The following is a 20912-nucleotide window of genomic DNA, read 5'->3' as shown; positions in this document are numbered from 1 at the left end:
TGTTACTATCAGACCTCAATACATTAATACACACCCCATATTGAACTGTTACTATTAGAATATATTACATTAATACACACCCCATATTGAACTGTTTCTATCAGACCTCAATACATTAATACACACCCCATATTGAACTGTTACTATTAGAATATATTACATTAATACACACCCCATATTGAACTGTTACTATCAGACCTCAATACATTAATACACACCCCATATTGATCTGTTACTATCAGACCTCAATACATTAATATACACCCCATATTGAACTGTTACTATTAGAATATATTACATTAATACACACCCCATATTGAACTGTTACTATTATAATATATTACATTAATACACACCCCATATTGAACTGTTACTATTAGAATATATTACATTAATACACACCCCATATTGAACTGTTACTATTAGACCTCAATACATTAATACACACCCCATATTGAACTGTTACTATTAGATCTCAATACATTAATACACACCCCATATTGAACTGTTACTATCAGACCTCAATACATTAATACACACCCCATATTGAACTGTTACTATTAGAATATATTACATTAATACACACCCCATATTGAACTGTTACTATTAGAATATATTACATTAATACACACCCCATATTGAACTGTTACTATTAGACCTCAATACATTAATACACACCCCATATTGAACTGTTACTATCAGACCTCAATACATTAATACACACCCCATATTGAACTGTTACTATTAGAATATATTACATTAATACACACCCCATATTGAACTGTTACTATTAGACCTCAATACATTAATACACACCCCATATTGAACTGTTACTATTAGAATATATTACATTAATACACACCCCATATTGAACTGTAACTATTAGACCTCAATACATTAATACACACCCCATATTGAACTGTTACTATTAGACCTCAATACATTAATACACACCCCATATTGAACTGTTACTATTAGACCTCAATACATTAATACACACCCCATATTGAACTGTGTTACTCGCTGAACACATCACTCAATTATTATGCTACAGTGATCAATACTGTACTTTTCTTTACCCTTCAACACTGTTTTACTGTATTGCTGTAGTCCTGAACACAGAAATGTACTGTATCACTCAGTCCCAGACTGTTAAACATTCTCTACCTGTCACTCAACTATCTCCCTTACCTGACTGTCTGTTAAACATGGTGACTATGGCAACTGTTATTGTAGAGATGATGTGAACGTGTTTCTTTGGTTGTTTCATAGCTGTGAGCTGTGTGGTGTCCGGAGTGATCACAAAGAGATGGAAAGAAGGAGGAAATTCCAGCATTCAGTGTCCTTATGACCGGGGGTTTGAGACATACCAGAAGTACCTCTCTAAAGGGATCTGGGCCTACCGGGTTGACGTAATCCAAACCCAAACGCATCAGAACCCAGCGTGGACTCATAAAGGGAGATTCTCTCTGTATGACGACACAAAGAGAAGAGTCTTCACTGTGACCATCACTAACCTGACCCTAGAGGATTCAGGGACCTACTGGTGTGAAATAAACACATGGTGGTGGTATAACAAGACTGAAGTCAGGATCACTGTGGACAGAGGTTGGTGTCTAAGACGTCCTATTAGTGTGTTTATGTGGAGGATAACATTTTACACATTATATATTTGTGTTGATGCATTATATCTGTGTCTCTCTCTTTCTCGCTCTCTCTTTTCCTCTCTCTACAGCTCCTTCTCCTTCCAACCCTGGCTCCGTCACCTCCAGACCTCTTCTCTCCACGACACGCCCATGAATAAATATCACCATGGCAATTGACTCCTCAAACTCCACAGCAGGTATATTACCCTCAGTAGAACTGCTCTCCAAAGCCTACACACTTATCTGTAGGCCTACATCTCTCTCTCTCTCTCTCTCTGTCTATCTCTGTCGCTTCTCTGTCATCTTTCTCTCTGTCTTTCTGTCTTCCTTTTGTTCTTCCCCCTCACATCTCCTCCTCTCCCCCTCTCACATCTCCTCCTCTCACATCTCCCTCTTCCCCAGTCACTAATATTACCTCATGTTATTTAGTCCCTATAACCTGTTCAGTCATTATCTTTAGTATTGTAACTGTACTCAGAGAGGTGCTGTATTGAGAGACTAGTAGTTACAGTCATTGTCTTTAGTATTGTAACTGTACTCAGAGAGGTGCTGTATTGAGAGACTAGTAGTTACAGTCATTATCTTTAGTATTGTAACAGTACTCAGAGAGGTTCTGTATTGAGAGACTAGTAGTTACAGTCATTATCTTTAGTATTGTAACTGTACTCAGAGAGGTTCTGTATTGAGAGACTAGTAGTTACAGTCATTATCTTTAGTATTGTAACTGTACTCAGAGAGGTTCTGTATTGAGAGACTAGTAGTTATAGTCATTATCTTTAGTATTGTAACTGTACTCAGAGAGATGCTGTATTGAGAGACTAGTAGTTACAGTCATTATCTTTAGTATTGTAACAGTACTCAGAGAGGGTCTGTATTGAGAGACTAGTAGTTACAGTCATTAGCTTTAGTATTGTAACAGTACTCAGAGAGGTTCTGTATTGAGAGACTAGTAGTTACAGTCATTATCTTTAGTATTGTAACTGTACTCAGAGAGGTGCTGTATTGAGAGACTAGTAGTTACAGTCATTATCTTTAGTATTGTAACTGTACTCAGAGAGGTTCTGTATTGAGAGACGAGTAGTTATAGTCATTATCTTTAGTATTGTAACTGTACTCAGAGAGGTTCTGTATTGAGAGACTAGTAGTTATAATCATTGTGTGTTTATGACAGTAAGGACATCAGGGCCTCAAGGTCAAGGTTCACACCATTTCCTCTGAAACACACAGAGAGGGTACTGCTTTCAGCCTCGGATACACACACCCCAAACCACACACAGAGACAAGTACGCAGGCGCATATATATATGTTTTTTTATCTCTCTTTCTCTCTCTCTTCCTCTCTCTCTCATTCATTGTTGGAGTGTTTTCACCTGACTTATGTGACTCATTATGTTCCAACAGCTAGGACCAATGGAACAGTAGGAGCTACCGCATCAACACCACAGACATGACTAGAACACAAGGTAACAACAGCATCACCACCACAGACATGACTAGAACACAAGGTAACAACAGCATCACCACCACAGACATGACTAGAACACAAGGTAACAACAGCATCACCACCACAGACATGACTAGTACACAAGGTAACAACAGCATCACCACCACAGACATGACTAGAACACAAGGTAACAACAGCATCACCACCACAGACATGACTAGAACACAAGGTAACAACAGCATCACCACCACAGACATGACTAGAACACAAGGTAACAACAGCATCACCACCACAGACATGACTAGAACACAAGGTAACAACAACATCACCACCACAGACATGACTAGAACACAAGGTAACAACAGCATCACCACCACAGACATGACTAGAACACAAGGTAACAACAACATCAACACCACAGACATGACTAGAACACAAGGTAACAACAGCATCACCACCACAGACATGACTAGAACACAAGGTAACAACAGCATCACCACCACAGACATGGCTAGAACACAAGATAACAACTGCATCACCACCACAGACATGACTAGAACACAAGGTAACAACAGCATCACCACCACAGAGTTGACTAGAACACAAGGTAACATAAACATCAACACCACAAACATGACTAGAACACAAGGTAACAACAACATCACCACCACAGACATGACTAGAACACAAGGTAACAACAGCATCACTACCACAGAGTTGACTAGAACACAAGGTAACAACAGCATCACCACCACAGACATGACTAGAACACAAGGTAACAACAGCATCACCACCACAGAGTTGACTAGAACACAAGGTAACAACAGCATCACCACCACAGACATGGCTAGAACACAAGGTAACAACAGCATCACCACCACAGACATGACTAGAACACAAGGTAACAACAGCATCACCACCACAGACATGACTAGAACACAAGGTAACAACAGCATCACCACCACAGAGTTGACTAGAACACAAGGTAACAACAGCATCACCACCACAGACATGACTAGAACACAAGGTAACAACAGCATCACCACCACAGACATGACTAGAACACAAGGTAACAACAGCATCACCACCACAGACATGACTAGAACACAAGGTAACAACAGCATCACCACCACAGACATGACTAGAACACAAGGTAACAACAGCATCACCACCACAGACATGACTAGAACACAAGGTAACAACAACATCACCACCACAGACATGACTAGAACACAAGATAACAACAGCATCACCACCACAGACATGACTAGAACACAAGGTAACAACAACATCAACACCACAGACATGACTAGAACACAAGGTAACAACAGCATCACCACCACAGACATGACTAGAACACAAGGTAACAACAGCATCACCACCACAGACATGGCTAGAACACAAGATAACAACTGCATCACCACCACAGACATGACTAGAACACAAGGTAACAACAGCATCACCACCACAGAGTTGACTAGAACACAAGGTAACAAAAACATCACCACCACAGACATGACTAGAACACAAGGTAACAACAGCATCACTACCACAGAGTTGACTAGAACACAAGGTAACAACAGCATCACCACCACAGACATGACTAGAACACAAGGTAACAACAGCATCACCACCACAGAGTTGACTAGAACACAAGGTAACAACAGCATCACCACCACAGACATGGCTAGAACACAAGGTAACAACAGCATCACCACCACAGACATGACTAGAACACAAGGTAACAACAGCATCACCACCACAGACATGACTAGAACACAAGGTAACAACAGCATCACCACCACAGAGTTGACTAGAACACAAGGTAACAACAGCATCACCACCACAGACATGACTAGAACACAAGGTAACAACAGCATCACCACCACAGACATGACTAGAACACAAGGTAACAACAGCATCACCACCACAGACATGACTAGAACACAAGGTAACAACAGCATCACCACCACAGACATTACTAGAACACAAGATAACAACAGCATCACCACCACAGACATGACTAGAACACAAGGTAACAACAGTATCACCACCACAGACATGACTAGAACTCAAGGTAACATAAGGAACCCTCGGCACCACATGACACTGAGAGATAAACTACAACTACCAAGCATCATATACTAACATGGTCTTTAAAAATGTTTAAATATATTTAACCTTTATTTAACTGGGCAAGTCAGTTAAGAACAAATTCTTATTTACAATGACGGCCTACATCAGCCAAACCCGGAGTACGCTGGGCCAATTGTGGACTGCCCTATGGAACTCCCAATCACGGCCGGTTGTGATACAGCCTGGAACCAAACCAGGGTTTCTGTAGTGACACATCAAGCATTGAGATGCAGTGCCTTAGACCGCTGCGCCACTCTTATTATAACATGGACTACAACTACCAAGTACAATTTATAGCATGGATTACAACTACCAAGCACCATACTGAAACATGGACTACGACTAAAAAGCCTCCTGCCCTCATAAACTATAACATGGACTACAACTAACAAGCATCATACTGTAACATGGACTACGACTACCAAGTACCATACTGTAACATGGACTACAACTACCAAGCATCCTGCCATCATAAACTATAACATGGACTACAACTACCAAGCACCATACTGTAACATGGACTACGACTACCAAGCAGGTAGTCTAGGTGATGTGATGTTCTCTGGTGTTGTTCTGGGTGTTCTAGATGAGGTGATGTTCTCTGGTGTTGTTCTGGGTGTTCTAGGTGATGTGATGTTCTCTGGTGTTGGTCTGGGTGTTCTAGGTGATGTGATGTTCTCTGGTGTTGTTCTGGGTGTTCTAGGTGATGTGATGTTCTCTGGTGTTGGTCTGGGTGTTCTAGGTGATGTGATGTTCTCTGGTGTTGTTCTGGGTGTTCTAGGTGATGTTCTCTGGTGTTGTTCTGGGTGTTCTAGGTGATGTGATGTTCTCTGGTGTTGTTCTGGGTGTTCTAGGTGATGTGATGTTCTCTGGTGTTGGTCTGGGTGTTCTAGGTGATGTGATGTTCTCTGGTGTTGGTCTGGGTGTTCTAGGTGATGTGATGTTCTCTGGTGTTGGTCTGGGTGTTCTAGGTGATGTGATGTTCTCTGGTGTTGTTCTGGGTGTTCTAGGTGAGGTGATATTCTCTGGTGTTGGTCTGGGTGTTCTAGGTGATGTGATGTTCTCTGGTGTTGTTCTGGGTGTTCTAGGTGATGTGATGTTCTCTGGTGTTGGTCTGGGTGTTCTAGGTGATGTGATGTTCTCTGGTGTTGGTCTGGGTGTTCTAGGTGATGTGATGTTCTCTGGTGTTGTTCTGGGTGTTCTAGGTGAGGTGATGTTCTCTGGTGTTGGTCTGGGTGTTCTATGTGATGTGATGTTCTCTGGTGTTGGTCTGGGTGTTCTAGGTGATGTGATGTTCTCTGGTGTTGGTCTGGGTGTTCTAGGTGATGTGATGTTCTCTGGTGTTGGTCTGGGTGTTCTAGGTGATGTGATGTTATCTGGTGTTGTTCTAGGTGTACTAGGTGATGTGATGTTCTCTGGTGTTGGTCTGGTGATGTGATGTTCTCTGGTGTTGTTCTGGGTGTTCTAGGTGATGTGATGTTCTCTGGTGTTGGTCTGGGTGTTCTAGGTGATGTGATGTTCTCTGGTGTTGGTCTGGGTGTTCTAGGTGAGGTGATGTTCTCTGGTGTTGGTCTGGGTGTTCTAGGTGATGTGATGTTCTCTGGTGTTGTTCTGGGTGTTCTAGGTGAGGTGATGTTCTCTGGTGTTGTTCTGGGTGTTCTAGGTGATGTGATGTTCTCTGGTGTTGTTCTGGGTGTTCTAGGTGATGTGATGTTCTCTGGTGTTGGTCTGGGTGTTCTAGGTGATGTGATGTTCTCTGGTGTTGGTCTGGGTGTTCTAGGTGATGTGATGTTCTCTGGTGTTGGTCTGGGTGTTCTAGGTGATGTGATGTTATCTGGTGTTGGTCTGGGTGTTCTAGATGAGGTGATGTTCTCTGGTGTTGTTCTGGGTGTTCTAGGTGAGGTGATGTTCTCTGGTGTTGGTCTGGGTGTTCTAGGTGATGTGATGTTCTCTGGTGTTGGTCTGGGTGTTCTAGGTGATGTGATGTTCTCTGGTGTTGGTCTGGGTGTTCTAGGTGATGTGATGTTCTCTGGTGTTGGTCTGGGTGTTCTAGGTGATGTGATGTTCTCTGGTGTTGTTCTGGGTGTTCTAGGTGATGTGATGTTCTCTGGTGTTGGTCTGGGTGTTCTAGGTGATGTGATGTTCTCTGGTGTTGGTCTGGGTGTTCTAGGTGATGTGATGTTCTCTGGTGTTGTTCTGGGTGTTCTAGGTGATGTGATGTTCTCTGGTGTTGGTCTGGGTGTTCTAGGTGATGTGATGTTCTCTGGTGTTGGTCTGGGTGTTCTAGGTGAGGTGATGTTCTCTGGTGTTGGTCTGGGTGTTCTAGGTGATGTGATGTTCTCTGGTGTTGGTCTGGGTGTTCTAGGTGATGTGATGTTCTCTGGTGTTGGTCTGGGTGTTCTAGATGATGTGATGTTCTCTGGTGTTGTTCTGGGTGTTCTAGGTGATGTGATGTTCTCTGGTGTTGTTCTGGGTGTTGTTCTACTACTGCTGGGTCTGCTGCTGTTCATGTTCTTTAGACAGAGGAGAGACAGAGACAGGAGACCAACAGGTACACTAGTTATCACACACAATCATTATTTAAAAAAATAAAAAAATGTGTCAAAATATTTGTATAGGTTTTATAAAAAACCCATTTAATAACAAAAATACATAAATAATTATCAACAATAAATTATCTATGTTTGTTTTCATCTTTAGCATCCAAACACTCTGCCAGACCGTTGGTGTCTGACTCCATGACAACCAACCAAGATCCAGTCACAGGAACCATCACTAACCCCACCTACGCCACAGCAACCAATCAGAACCCAGATACAACCCGTGACATCACCACCAACTGAGCCACTGGAATCAATCAGAACCCAGATAAAGCGTATGACATCACAACCATCTATGCCACAGCAACCAATCCCTGTCCAGATGACATCTACCCTAATGTTGGTCCGTCTACACAGGTTTCAGACTACTGCAGACACCTCATCATGTACTGCACCGTTAAACACTCTGCTACATAGTCTACTACTGTAGACACCTCATAATGTACTGCACCGTTAAACACTCTGCTACATAGTCTACTACTGTAGACACCTCATAATGTACTGCACCGTTAAACACTCTGCTACATAGTCTACTACTGTAGACACCTCATAATGTACTGCACCGTTAAACACTCTGCTACATAGTCTACTACTGTAGACACCTCATAATGTACTGCACCGTTAAACACTCTTCTACATAGTCTACTACTGTAGACACCTCATCATGTACTGCACCGTTAAACACTCTGCTACATGGTCTACTACTGTAGACACCTCATAATGTACTGCACCGTTATACACTCTGCTACATAGTCTACTACTGTAGACACCTCATAATGTACTGCACCATTAAACACTCTGCTACATAGTCTACTACTGTAGACACCTCATAATGTACTGCACCATTATACACTCTGCTACATAGTCTACTACTGTAGACACCTCATAATGTACTGCACCGTTAAACACTCTGCTACATGGTCTACTACTGTAGACACCTCATAATGTACTGCACCGTTAAACACTCTGCTACATAGTCTACTACTGTAGACACCTCATAATGTACTGCACCGTTAAACACTCTTCTACATAGTCTACTACTGTAGACACCTCATAATGTACTGCACCATTATACACTCTGCTACATAGTCTACTACTGTAGACACCTCATAATGTACTGCACCGTTAAACACTCTGCTACATAGTCTACTACTGTAGACACCTCATAATGTACTGCACCATTAAACACTCTGCTGCATAGTCTACTACTGTAGACACCTCATAATGTACTGCACTTTTAAACACTCTGCTACATAGTCTACTACTGTAGACACCTCATAATGTACTGCACCGTTAAACACTCTGCTACATAGTCTACTACTGCAGACACCTCATAATGTACTGCACCGTTAAACACTCTGCTACATAGTCTACTACTGTAGACACCTCATAATGTACTGCACCATTATACACTCTGCTACATAGTCTACTACTGTAGACACCTCATAATGTACTGCACCGTTAAACACTCTGCTACATAGTCTACTACTGCAGACACCTCATAATGTACTGCACCGTTAAACACTCTGCTACATAGTCTACTACTGTAGACACCTCATAATGTACTGCACCATTATACACTCTGCTACATAGTCTACTACCGTAGACACCTCATAATGTACTGCACCGTTAAACACTCTGCTACATAGTCTACTACTGCAGACACCTCATAATGTACTGCACCGTTAAACACTCTGCTACATAGTCTACTACTGTAGACACCTCATAATGTACTGCACCATTATACACTCTGCTACATAGTCTACTACCGTAGACACCTCATAATGTACTGCACCGTTAAACACTCTGCTACATAGTCTACTACCGTAGACACCTCATAATGTACTGCACCGTTAAACACTCTGCTACATAGTCTACTACTGTAGACACCTCATAATGTACTGCACCATTAAACACTCTGCTACATAGTCTACTACTGTAGACACCTCATAATGTACTGCACCATTAAACACTCTGCTACATAGTCTACTACTGTAGACACCTCATAATGTACTGCACCATTAAACACTCTGCTGCATAGTCTACTACTGTCACTGATCTGTATGGCACAGAATTAATTTATGTTGTCATCAATTCGGGGCGGCAGGTAGCCTAGTGGTTAGAGCGTTGGACTAGTAACCGGAAGGTTGCAAGATCGAATCCCTGAGCTGACAAGGTAAGAATCTGTTGTTCTGCCCCTGAACAAGGCAGTTAACCTGCTGTTCCTAGGCCGTCATTGAAAATAATTTTGTGTTCTTAAATGACTTGCCTTGTTAGATAACTTACCTTCCAAGTTGTCATTTAGTCATTAATTTGTGTTTTCAATTAATTAATTTATTCGATCGTTCATTTGTTAATTAGTCCATTTATTAATTTAACGATTTATTAATTTGTTTGTTCTTTCATTCATATTTTTTTCATATCGTATATTTATTTATTTGTTTGTTCGTTCATTCATCATTCGTGCAATCATCTGTTCGATTGTTCATTATTTAGTTAGTTTGTCGGGTCCGTTCATTCATTCATTCATTCATTCATTCATTCATTCATTCATTCATTGTTTCTACTCTGAAAGTAACACTGGCTTGAACAATAAGAGATCGTTTGTAGCTTTGAGAAACCTTTGATTATTCAGTGTTTCTTACTCCACTTGATGGGAAATGAGACGATGTGTATTTATCAATAAAGCACCAATATATTTCTATGTGTTTGATACGTTCCATTCTAGCCATTACTATAAGTAGTCCTCCCCTCACCAGCCTCCACTGGTGCTGTCTGTAAACTCAGTACCTGTCTCATCAGCATGTACCACTGTCATTAGACACACAGAGCTGAGATGGAGGGATAGATGGAGGGATAGTGCCCTCCAGTGGCAGAATAACTCTGTTTCTCTCCTCTGTAGACAGCCTCCAGTGACAGAATAACTCTGGTTCTCTCCTCTGTAGACAGCCTCCAGTGACAGAATAACTCTGTTTCTCTCCTCTGTAGACAGCCTCCAGTAGTAGAATAACTCTGGTTCTCTCCTCTGTAGACAGCCTCCAGTGGCAGAATAACTCTGTTTCTCTCCTCTGTAGACAGCCTCCAGTGACAGAATAACTCTGGTTCTCTCCTCTGTAGACAGCCTCCAGTGACAGAATAACTCTGTTTCTCTCCTCTGTAGACAGCCTCCAGTGACAGAATAACTCTGGTTCTCTCCTCTGTAGACAGCCTCCAGTGACAGAATAACTCTGGTTCTCTCCTCTGTAGACAGCCTCCAGTGACAGAATAACTCTGGTTCTCTCCTCTGTAGACAGCCTCCAGTGACAGAATAACTCTGGTTCTTTCCTCCGTAGACAGCCTCCAGTGGTAGAATAACTCTGTTTCTCTCCTCTGTAGACAGCCTCCAGTAGTAGAATAACTCTGTTTCTCTCCTCTGTAGACAGCCTCCAGTGACAGAATAACTCTGTTTCTCTCCTCTTTAGACAGCCTCCAGTCACAGAATAACTCTGTTTCTGTCCTCTGTAGATAGCCTCCAGCGACAGAATAACTCTGTTTCCTCCGTAGACAGCCTCCAGTGACAGAATAACTCTGTTTCCTCTGTAGACAGCCTCCAGTGACAGAATAACTCTGTTTCTCTCCTCTGTAGACAGCCTCCAGTGACAGAATAACTCTGTTTCTCTCCTCTGTAGACAGCCTCCAGTGACAGAATAACTCTGTTTCTCTCCTCTGTAGATAGCCTCCAGTGACAGAATAACTCTGTTTCCTCCGTAGACAGCCTCCAGTGACAGAATAACTCTGTTTCCTCTGTAGACAGCCTCCAGTGACAGAATAACTCTGTTTCTCTCCTCTGTAGACAGCCTCCAGTGACAGAATAACTCTGTTTCTCTGCTCTGTAGACAGCCTCCAGTGACAGAATAACTCTGTTTCTCTCCTCTGTAGACAGCCTCCAGTGACAGAATAACTCTGTTTCTCTCCTCTGTAGACAGCCTCCAGTGACAGAATAACTCTGATTCTCTCCTCTGTAGACAGCCTCCAGTGGTAGAATAACTCTGTTTCTCTCCTCTGTAGACAGCCTCCAGTGACAGAATAACTCTGTTTCTCTCCTCTGTAGACAGCCTCCAGTGACAGAATAACTCTGTTTCCTCTGTAGACAGCCTCCAGTGACAGAATAACTCTGTTTCTCTCCTCTGTAGACAGCCTCCAGTGACAGAATAACTCTGTTTCTCTCCTCTGTAGACAGCCTCCAGTGACAGAATAACTCTGTTTCTCTCCTCTGTAGACAGCCTCCAGTGACAGAATAACTCTGGTTCTCTCCTCTGTAGACAGCCTCCAGTGACAGAATAACTCTGTTTCTCTCCTCTGTAGACAGCCTCCAGTGACAGAATAACTCTGTTTCTCTCCTCTGTAGACAGCCTCCAGTGGCAGAATAACTCTGTTTCTCTCCTCTGTAGACAGCCTCCAGTCTGCATGAGAGTGTATGAATGTGTTTCTCTGCTATGATCCATAGAGGAATCTCTCACTCTCTTTTTCTCACTGATCTCATTTCCTCTCTCACACCCTCCCTCTCTCTCTACTGTGATGTAGGAACAAAGATGTGATTGGTTAAGGAGGAAGAGGGAGGGGCTGTCAGACATAACATCTGGTAGGAGGGTTTGAACTGGTAGAGATAGAGAGAGAGAGATGCAGACTTGGACACACACCATTATATCAGGACCTATAGACACCTGGACCAACCTGGAGAGAACACAGCATTATATCAGGACCTATAGACACCTGGACCAACCTGGAGAGAACACAGCATTATATCAGGACCTATAGACACCTGGACCAACCTGGAGAGAACACAGTATTATATCAGGACCTATAGACACCTGGACCAACCTGGAGAGAACACACTATTATATCAGGTCCTATAGACACCTGGACCAACCTGGAGAGAACACAACATTATATCAGGACCTATAGACACCTGGACCAACCTGGAGAGAACACAGCATTATATCAGGACCTATAGACACCTGGACCAACCTGGAGAGAACACAGCATTATATCAGGACCTATAGACACCTGGACCAACCTGGAGAGAACACAGCATTATATCAGGACCTATAGACACCTGGACCAACCTGGAGAGAACACAGCATTATATCAGGACCTATAGACGCCTGGACCAACCTGGAGAGAACACAGTATTATATCAGGACCTATAGACACCTGGACCAACCTGGAGAGAACACAGCATTATATCAGGACCTATAGACACCTGGACCAACCTGGAGAGAACACAGCATTATATCAGGACCTATAGACACCTGGACCAACCTGGAGAGAACACAACATTATATCAGGACCTATAGACACCTGGACCAACCTGGAGAGAACACAGCATTATATCAGGACCTATAGACACCTGGACCAACCTGGAGAGAACACAGTATTATATCAGGAACTATAGACACCTGGACCAACCTGGAGAGAACACAGTATTATATCAGGACCTATAGACACCTAGACCAACCTGGAGAGAACACAACATTATATCAGGACCTATAGACACCTGGACCAACCTGGAGAGAACACAGTATTATATCAGGACCTATAGACACCTGGACCAACCTGGAGAGAACACAGTATTATATCAGGACCTATAGACACCTGGACCAACCTGGAGAGAACACAGCATTATATCAGGACCTATAGACACCTGGACCAACCTGGAGAGAACACAGTATTATATCAGGACCTATAGACACCTGGACCAACCTGGAGAGAACACAACATTATATCAGGACCTATAGACACCTGGACCAACCTGGAGAGAACACAGCATTATATCAGGACCTATAGACACCTGGACCAACCTGGAGAGAACACAACATTATATCAGGACCTATAGACACCTGGACCAACCTGGAGAGAACACAGCATTATATCAGGACCTATAGACACCTGGACCAACCTGGAGAGAACACAGTATTATATCAGGACCTATAGACACCTGGACCAACCTGGAGAGAACACAGCCTTATATCAGGACCTATAGACACCTGGACCAACCTGGAGAGAACACAGTATTATATCAGTACCTATAGACACCTGGACCAACCTGGAGAGAACACAGCATTATATCAGGACCTATAGACACCTGGACCAACCTGGAGAGAACACAGCATTATATCAGGACCTATAGACACCTGGACCAACCTGGAGAGAACACAGCATTATATCAGGACCTATAGACACCTGGACCAACCTGGAGAGAACACAGCATTATATCAGGACCTATAGACACCTGGACCAACCTGGAGAGAACACAGTATTATATCAGGACCTATAGACACCTGGACCAACCTGGAGAGAACACAGTATCATATCAGGACCTATAGACACCTGGACCAACCTGGAGAGAACACAGTATTATATCAGGACCTATAGACACCTGGACCAACCTGGAGAGAACACAGCATTATATCAGGACCTATAGACACCTGGACCAACCTGGAGAGAACACAGCATTATATCAGGACCTATAGACACCTGGACCAACCTGGAGAGAACACAGCATTATATCAGGACCTATAGACACCTGGACCAACCTGGAGAGAACACAGTATTATATCAGGACCTATAGACACCTGGACCAACCTGGAGAGAACACAGCATTATATCAGGACCTATAGACACCTGGACCAACCTGGAGAGAACACAGTATTATATCAGGACCTATAGACACCTGGACCAACCTGGAGAGAACACAACATTATATCAGGACCTATAGACACCTGGACCAACCTGGAGAGAACACAGCATTATATCAGGACCTATAGACACCTGGACCAACCTGGAGAGAACACAGCATTATATCAGGACCTATAGACACCTGGACCAACCTGGAGAGAACACAGCATTATATCAGGACCTATAGACACCTGGACCAACCTGGAGAGAACACACCATTATATCAGGACCTATAGACACCTGGACCAACCTGGAGAGAACACAGCATTATATCAGGTCCTATAGACACCTGGACCAACCTGGAGAGAACACAGCATTATATCAGGACCTATAGACACCTGGACCAACCTGGAGAGAACACAACATTATATCAGGACCTATAGACACCTGGACCAACCTGGAGAGAACACAGCATTATATCAGGACCTATAGACACCTGGACCAACCTTGAGAGAACACAGTATTATATCAGGACCTATAGACACCTGGACCAACCTGGAGAGAACACAGCATTATATCAGGACCTATAGACACCTGGACCAACCTGGAGAGAACACAGTATTATATCAGGACCTATAGACACCTGGACCAACCTGGAGAGAACACAGCATTATATCAGGACCTATAGACACCTGGACCAACCTGGAGAGAACACAGCATTATATCAGGACCTATAGACACCTGGACCAACCTGGAGAGAACACAGTATTATATCAGGACCTATAGACACCTGGACCAACCTGGAGAGAACACAGTATCATATCAGGACCTATAGACACCTGGACCAACCTGGAGAGAACACAGTATTATATCAGGACCTATAGACACCTGGACCAACCTGGAGAGAACACAGTATTATATCAGGACCTATAGACACCTGGACCAACCTGGAGAGAACACAGCATTATATCAGGACCTATAGACACCTGGACCAACCTGGAGAGAACACACCATTATATCAGGACCTATAGACACCTGGACCAACCTGGAGAGAACACAGCATTATATCAGGACCTATAGACACCTGGACCAACCTGGAGAGAACACAGCATTATATCAGGACCTATAGACACCTGGACCAACCTGGAGAGAACACAGTATTATATCAGGACCTATAGACACCTGGACCAACCTGGAGAGAACACAACAAGATGAGGATCCTGCTGATAGTCATCCTCCTCTCCTTCATGACAGGTAATGAGCTTGTTATAACTCTCTATAACAATGTAATAACTTCCATTTAGTTTCCTTATAAAGTCTGCTACTACAGATAAGGAAATACTACGGTGTGTGTGTGTGTGTGTGTGTTCCAGGTACCTCAGTGGTCATCATGGTGTCTGTTAGTCTGGTAGTGTTACTGCTGGTGATCAGCCTGATCATAGTCTACAGATGGAAATACAAAAAGGTCACAGGTGAGAAACACACGCACACACTCTCACACACACACACACACACACACACACACACACACACACACACACACACACACACACACACACACACACACACACACACACACACACACACACACACACACACACACACACACACACACACACACAGACACACACACACACACACAGACACACACACACACACACACACACACAGGTCTGTAAAAAGAGAGAAAGTTCCCCTTTTCGAAATCTTTCCTTTTTCATTTCAAATAAATGTAATTGCATAATAGCCATGTCATCATTTGTCCCAGGTTGAGATGCATAAATAGTCACTGAGGAGTGTCTGACCCCTGATGTATTCTGGTGGAAGTGCATCTCTCTCTCTCTCTCTCTCTCTCTTTCCTACTCTCTCTCTCTCCCTGCCTCTGTCCTCTCTCTCACTTCCTGTCTCTCTCTCGCTCTGTCTCTCTCTCGTCCTCTCTCTCGCTCTGTCTCTCGTCCTCTCTCTCCTTTTTGTCTCTCTCTCGCTGTCTCTCTCTCTCACTTCCTGTCTATCTCTCTCGCTCTGTCTCTCTCTCATCCTTTCTCTCCCTTTTTGTCTCTCTCTTCCTGTCTCTCTCTCTCTGAGTGATGTGTGTGTGTTGTGTTCCACAGGATCTGTCTCTTCAACACACAGAGTGAGTCCAGAAACAGGAAACAACGAAGGGGTCAGTGTATTTTGTTTGCTCGTTTTTGTGTCTGAGTGACGTCATTGAGTGATGTCATTGAGTGATGTCATCGAGTGATGTTATTGCGTAATGTCATTGAGTGGTGTCATTGAGTGATGTCATTGAGTGATGTCATTGAGTGATGTCAATGAGTGATGTCATTGAGTGATGTCATTGAGTGGTGTCATTGAGTGATGTCATTGAGTGATGTCATTGAGTGATGTCAATGAGTGATGTCATTGAGTGATGTCATTGAGTGGTGTCATTGAGTGATGTCATTGAGTGTGTGTTTTATTTGTTGTGTTGAGTGTTTTATTTGTTGTTTTGAGTGTGTTTTTTGTTGTGTTGAGTGTGTTATTTGTTGTGTTGTGTGTGTTATTTGTTGTGTTGAGTGTTTTATGTGTTGTGTTGAGTGTTTTATGTGTTGTGTTGAGTGTGTTATTTGTTGTGTTGTGTGTGTTATTTGTTGTGTTGAGTGTGTTTTTTGTTGTGTTGAGTGTGTTATTTGTTGTGTTGAGTGTGTTATTTGTTGTGTTGAGTGTGTTATTTGTTGTGTTGAGTGTTTTATGTGTTGTGTTGAGTGTTTTATGTGTTGTGTTGAGTGTGTTATTTGTTGTGTTGAGTGTGTTATTTGTTGTGTTGTGTGTGTTATTTGTTGTGTTGAGTGTGTTATTTGTTGTGTTGAGTGTTTTATGTGTTGTGTTGAGTGTTTTATGTGTTGTGTTGAGTGTGTTATTTGTTGTGTTGAGTGTGTTATTTGTTGTGTTGAGTGTTTTATTTGTTGTGTTGAGTGTTTTATTTGTTGTGTTGAGTGTGTTTTATTTGTTGTGTTGAGTGTTTTATTTGTTGTGTTGTGTGTTTTATTTGTTGTGTTGTGTGTGTGTTTTATGTGTTGTTTTGAGTGTTTTATGTGTTGTGTTGAGTGTGTTATTTGTTGTGTTGAGTGTGTTATTTGTTGTGTTGAGTGTGTTATTTGTTGTGTTGAGTGTGTTATTTGTTGTGTTGAGTGTGTTATTTGTTGTGTTGTGTGTTTTATGTGTTGTGTTGAGTGTGTTTTATTTGTTGTGTTGAGTGTTTTATTTGTTGTGTTGAGTGTTTTATTTGTTGTGTTGAGTGTGTTATTTGTTGTGTTGAGTGTTTTATTTGTTGTTTTGAGTGTGTTATTTGTTGTGTTGTGTGTTTTATGTGTTGTGTTGAGTGTTTTATGTGTTGTGTTGAGTGTTTTATTTGTTGTGTTGTGTGTTTTATTTGTTGTGTTGAGTGTGTTATTTGTTGTGTTGAGTGTTTTATGTGTTGTGTTGAGTGTTTAATTTGTTGTGTTGAGTGTTTTATTTGTTGTGTTGAGTGTTTTATGTGTTGTGTTGAGTGTTTTATTTGTTGTGTTGAGTGTGTTATTTGTTGTGTTGAGTGTTTTATTTGTTGTGTTGAGTGTGTTTTATTTGTTGTGTTGAGTGTGTTATTTGTTGTGTTGTGTTGTGTGTTTTATGTGTTGTGTTGTGTGTGTATTATGTGTTGTGTTGAGTGTGTTATGTGTTGTGTTGAGTGTTTTATTTGTTGTGTTGAGTGTTTTATGTGTTGTGTTGAGTGTGTTTTATTTGTTGTGTTGAGTGTTTTATTTGTTGTGTTGAGTGTTTTATTTGTTGTGTTGAGTGTGTTATTTGTTGTGTTGAGTGTTTTATGTGTTGTGTTGAGTGTGTTTTATTTGTTGTGTTGAGTGTTTTATTTGTTGTGTTGAGTGTTTTATTTGTTGTGTTGAGTGTTTTATGTGTTGTGTTGAGTGTGTTATTTGTTGTGTTGAGTGTTTTATGTGTTGTGTTGAGTGTTTTATGTGTTGTGTTGAGTATGTGTTTTATCTGTTGTGTTGAGTGTGTTTTATGTGTTGTGTTGAGTGTTTTATTTGTTGTGTTGTGTGTTTTATTTGTTGTTTTGAGTGTTTTATGTGTTGTGTTGAGTGTTTTATTTGTTGTTTTGAGTGTGTTTTATGTGTTGTGTTGAGTGTGTGTTATTTGTTGTGTTGAGTGTGTTATTTGTTGTGTTGAGTGTTTTATTTGTTGTGTTGAGTGTTTTATGTGTTGTGTTGAGTGTTTTATTTGTTGTGTTGAGTGTTTTATTTGTTGTGTTGTGTGTTTTATTTGTTGTGTTGAGTGTGTTATTTGTTGTGTTGAGTGTGTTATTTGTTGTTTTGAGTGTTTTATTTCTTGTTTTGAGTGTTTTATGTGTTGTGTTGAGTGTTTTATGTGTTGTGTTGAGTGTGTTATTTGTTGTGTTGAGTGTGTTATTTGTTGTGTTGAGTGTGTGTTATTTGTTGTTTTGAGTGTTTTATGTGTTGTGTTGTGTGTGTGTTTTATGTGTTGTGTTGAGTGTGTTAATTGTTGTGTTGAGTGTGTTATTGTTGTGTTGAGTGTTTTATTTGTTGTGTTGAGTGTTTTATGTGTTGTGTTGAGTGTGTTATGTGTTGTGTTGAGTGTTTTATGTGTTGTGTTGAGTGTGTTTTATTTGTTGTGTTGTGTGTGTTATTTGTTGTGTTGAGTGTGTTATTTGTTGTGTTGAGTGTTTTATTTGTTATGTTGAGTGTTTTATGTGTTGTGTTGAGTGTTTTATGTGTTGTGTTGAGTGTTTTATTTGTTTGTTGAGTGTGTTTAATTTGTTGTGTTTTATGTGTTTGAGTGTCATACTATTCTCTCCTCCCTCCTCTCCAGGGTTGTCATGGTGACGGTGACTATGAAGAGATAAAGGAGAGCCCCCTAAGGTCAGACTCAGGCGCTGTGACCTCCACCATCTACGCCACCGTCAACTTACCCACAAGCCACTCTGACTCTCTCCACTACGCCAGAGTCAACTTCCACAAGAACCCCAGATGCCCCAACGAAGCCACTGACACCATTACTAAAGAGGGCACTTCATCATGAGACTATGCTACTGTGAACTTTGGTCAAAGCCCCACCTACTCTACTGTCAATCATCCACACAGCTCCTCTGAGGCTCCTCCCATCTATTCCACAATCAGCAAACCCAGAGACACTTGAGTCACTGGCAACCAATTACAAAAGACATACGCACACTGGCAACCAATCACAAGAGACATACACACACTGGCAACCAATTACAAAAGACATACACACACTGGCAACCAATCACAAGAGACATACACACACTGGCAACTATTCACAACATACATACACACACTTGCAACCAATCACAAGCGACATACACAAACACACTGGCAAACCCAGGCCTTTTCTCAGTTAGATATACTCTACTTCTGCGTCCTCTCTCCTGCGTCCTCTCTCCTTCTCGACTCACCCATCAGGCAAATAAAATTTTTACAATTACATTTACCTGATGGGTCGATCCCAAATAAACCTGTAAAGTGATAAAAACGAATTAAGCTAGTTGAGCAGACACTCTATAGATAAAAGGACAAGTAGCATATCGTTTTAAACGATTAAAAAATTGTTTAGCATATGTGTTTTCTACTCTGACAATAAATCAGCTGATTCAGAGAGGGGGTGTCAGACATCAAAACTTTTCCATACCAGGATACACCTGTGTTTATTCACCAAAAGGTGGAAGGGAGGACCGTCTTCTGTTTGCCTACTAACACTGAGGAGAGAGGATGGAGGAGAGAGAACGGAGGATAGAGGACGGAGGAGATAGGACGAAGGAGATGGGACGGAGGAGAGGGGACGGACGAGAGGGGACGGAGGACAGAGGAGAGAGGACGAAGGAGATGGGACGGAGGAGAGGGGACGGAGGAGAGGGGACGGAGGAGAGAGAACGGAGGACGGAGGAGAGAGGACAGAGGAGAGAGGACAGAGGATAGGGGACGGAGGAGAGGGGACGGAGGAGAGAGAACAGAGAAGAGAGGACAGAGGAGATAAGACGAAGGAGATGGGACGGAGGAGAGGGGACGGACGAGAGGGGACGGAGGACGGAGGAGAGAGGACGAAGGAGATGGGACGGAGGAGAGGGGACGGAGGAGAGGGGACGGAGGAGAGGGGACGGAGGACGGAGGAGAGAGGACAGAGGAGAGAGGACAGAGGAGAGGGGACGGAGGAGAGGGGACGGAGGAGAGAGAACAGAGAAGAGAGGACAGAGGAGAGGGGACGGAGGAGAGGGGACGGAGGAGAGGGGACGGAGGAGAGGGGACGGAGGAGAGAGGACGGAGGACTGACTTTTGCCCAAACGAAAAAGGCCCCAGAGACACCTGAGCCACTGGAAACCACTCACAAAGGCCATACACACACTGGCGACCAATCAAAAGGG

At 42.5% G+C, this 20912-nt stretch overlaps 1 pseudogene; it reads left to right on the top strand.

Moving 5' to 3' along the window:
* Nucleotides 1-1247: 1247 nt before the first annotated feature.
* Nucleotides 1248-20536, top strand: LOC145859351 (uncharacterized; annotated as a pseudogene).
* The last annotated feature ends 376 nt before the right edge of the window (nucleotides 20537-20912 follow it).

Source organism: Salmo salar, chromosome 12 (genome assembly GCF_965601325.2).
Source record: "Salmo salar chromosome 12, fSalSal1, whole genome shotgun sequence".
NCBI lineage: Eukaryota > Metazoa > Chordata > Actinopteri > Salmoniformes > Salmonidae > Salmo > Salmo salar.
This window is presented reverse-complemented; position numbering and strand designations above follow the sequence as displayed.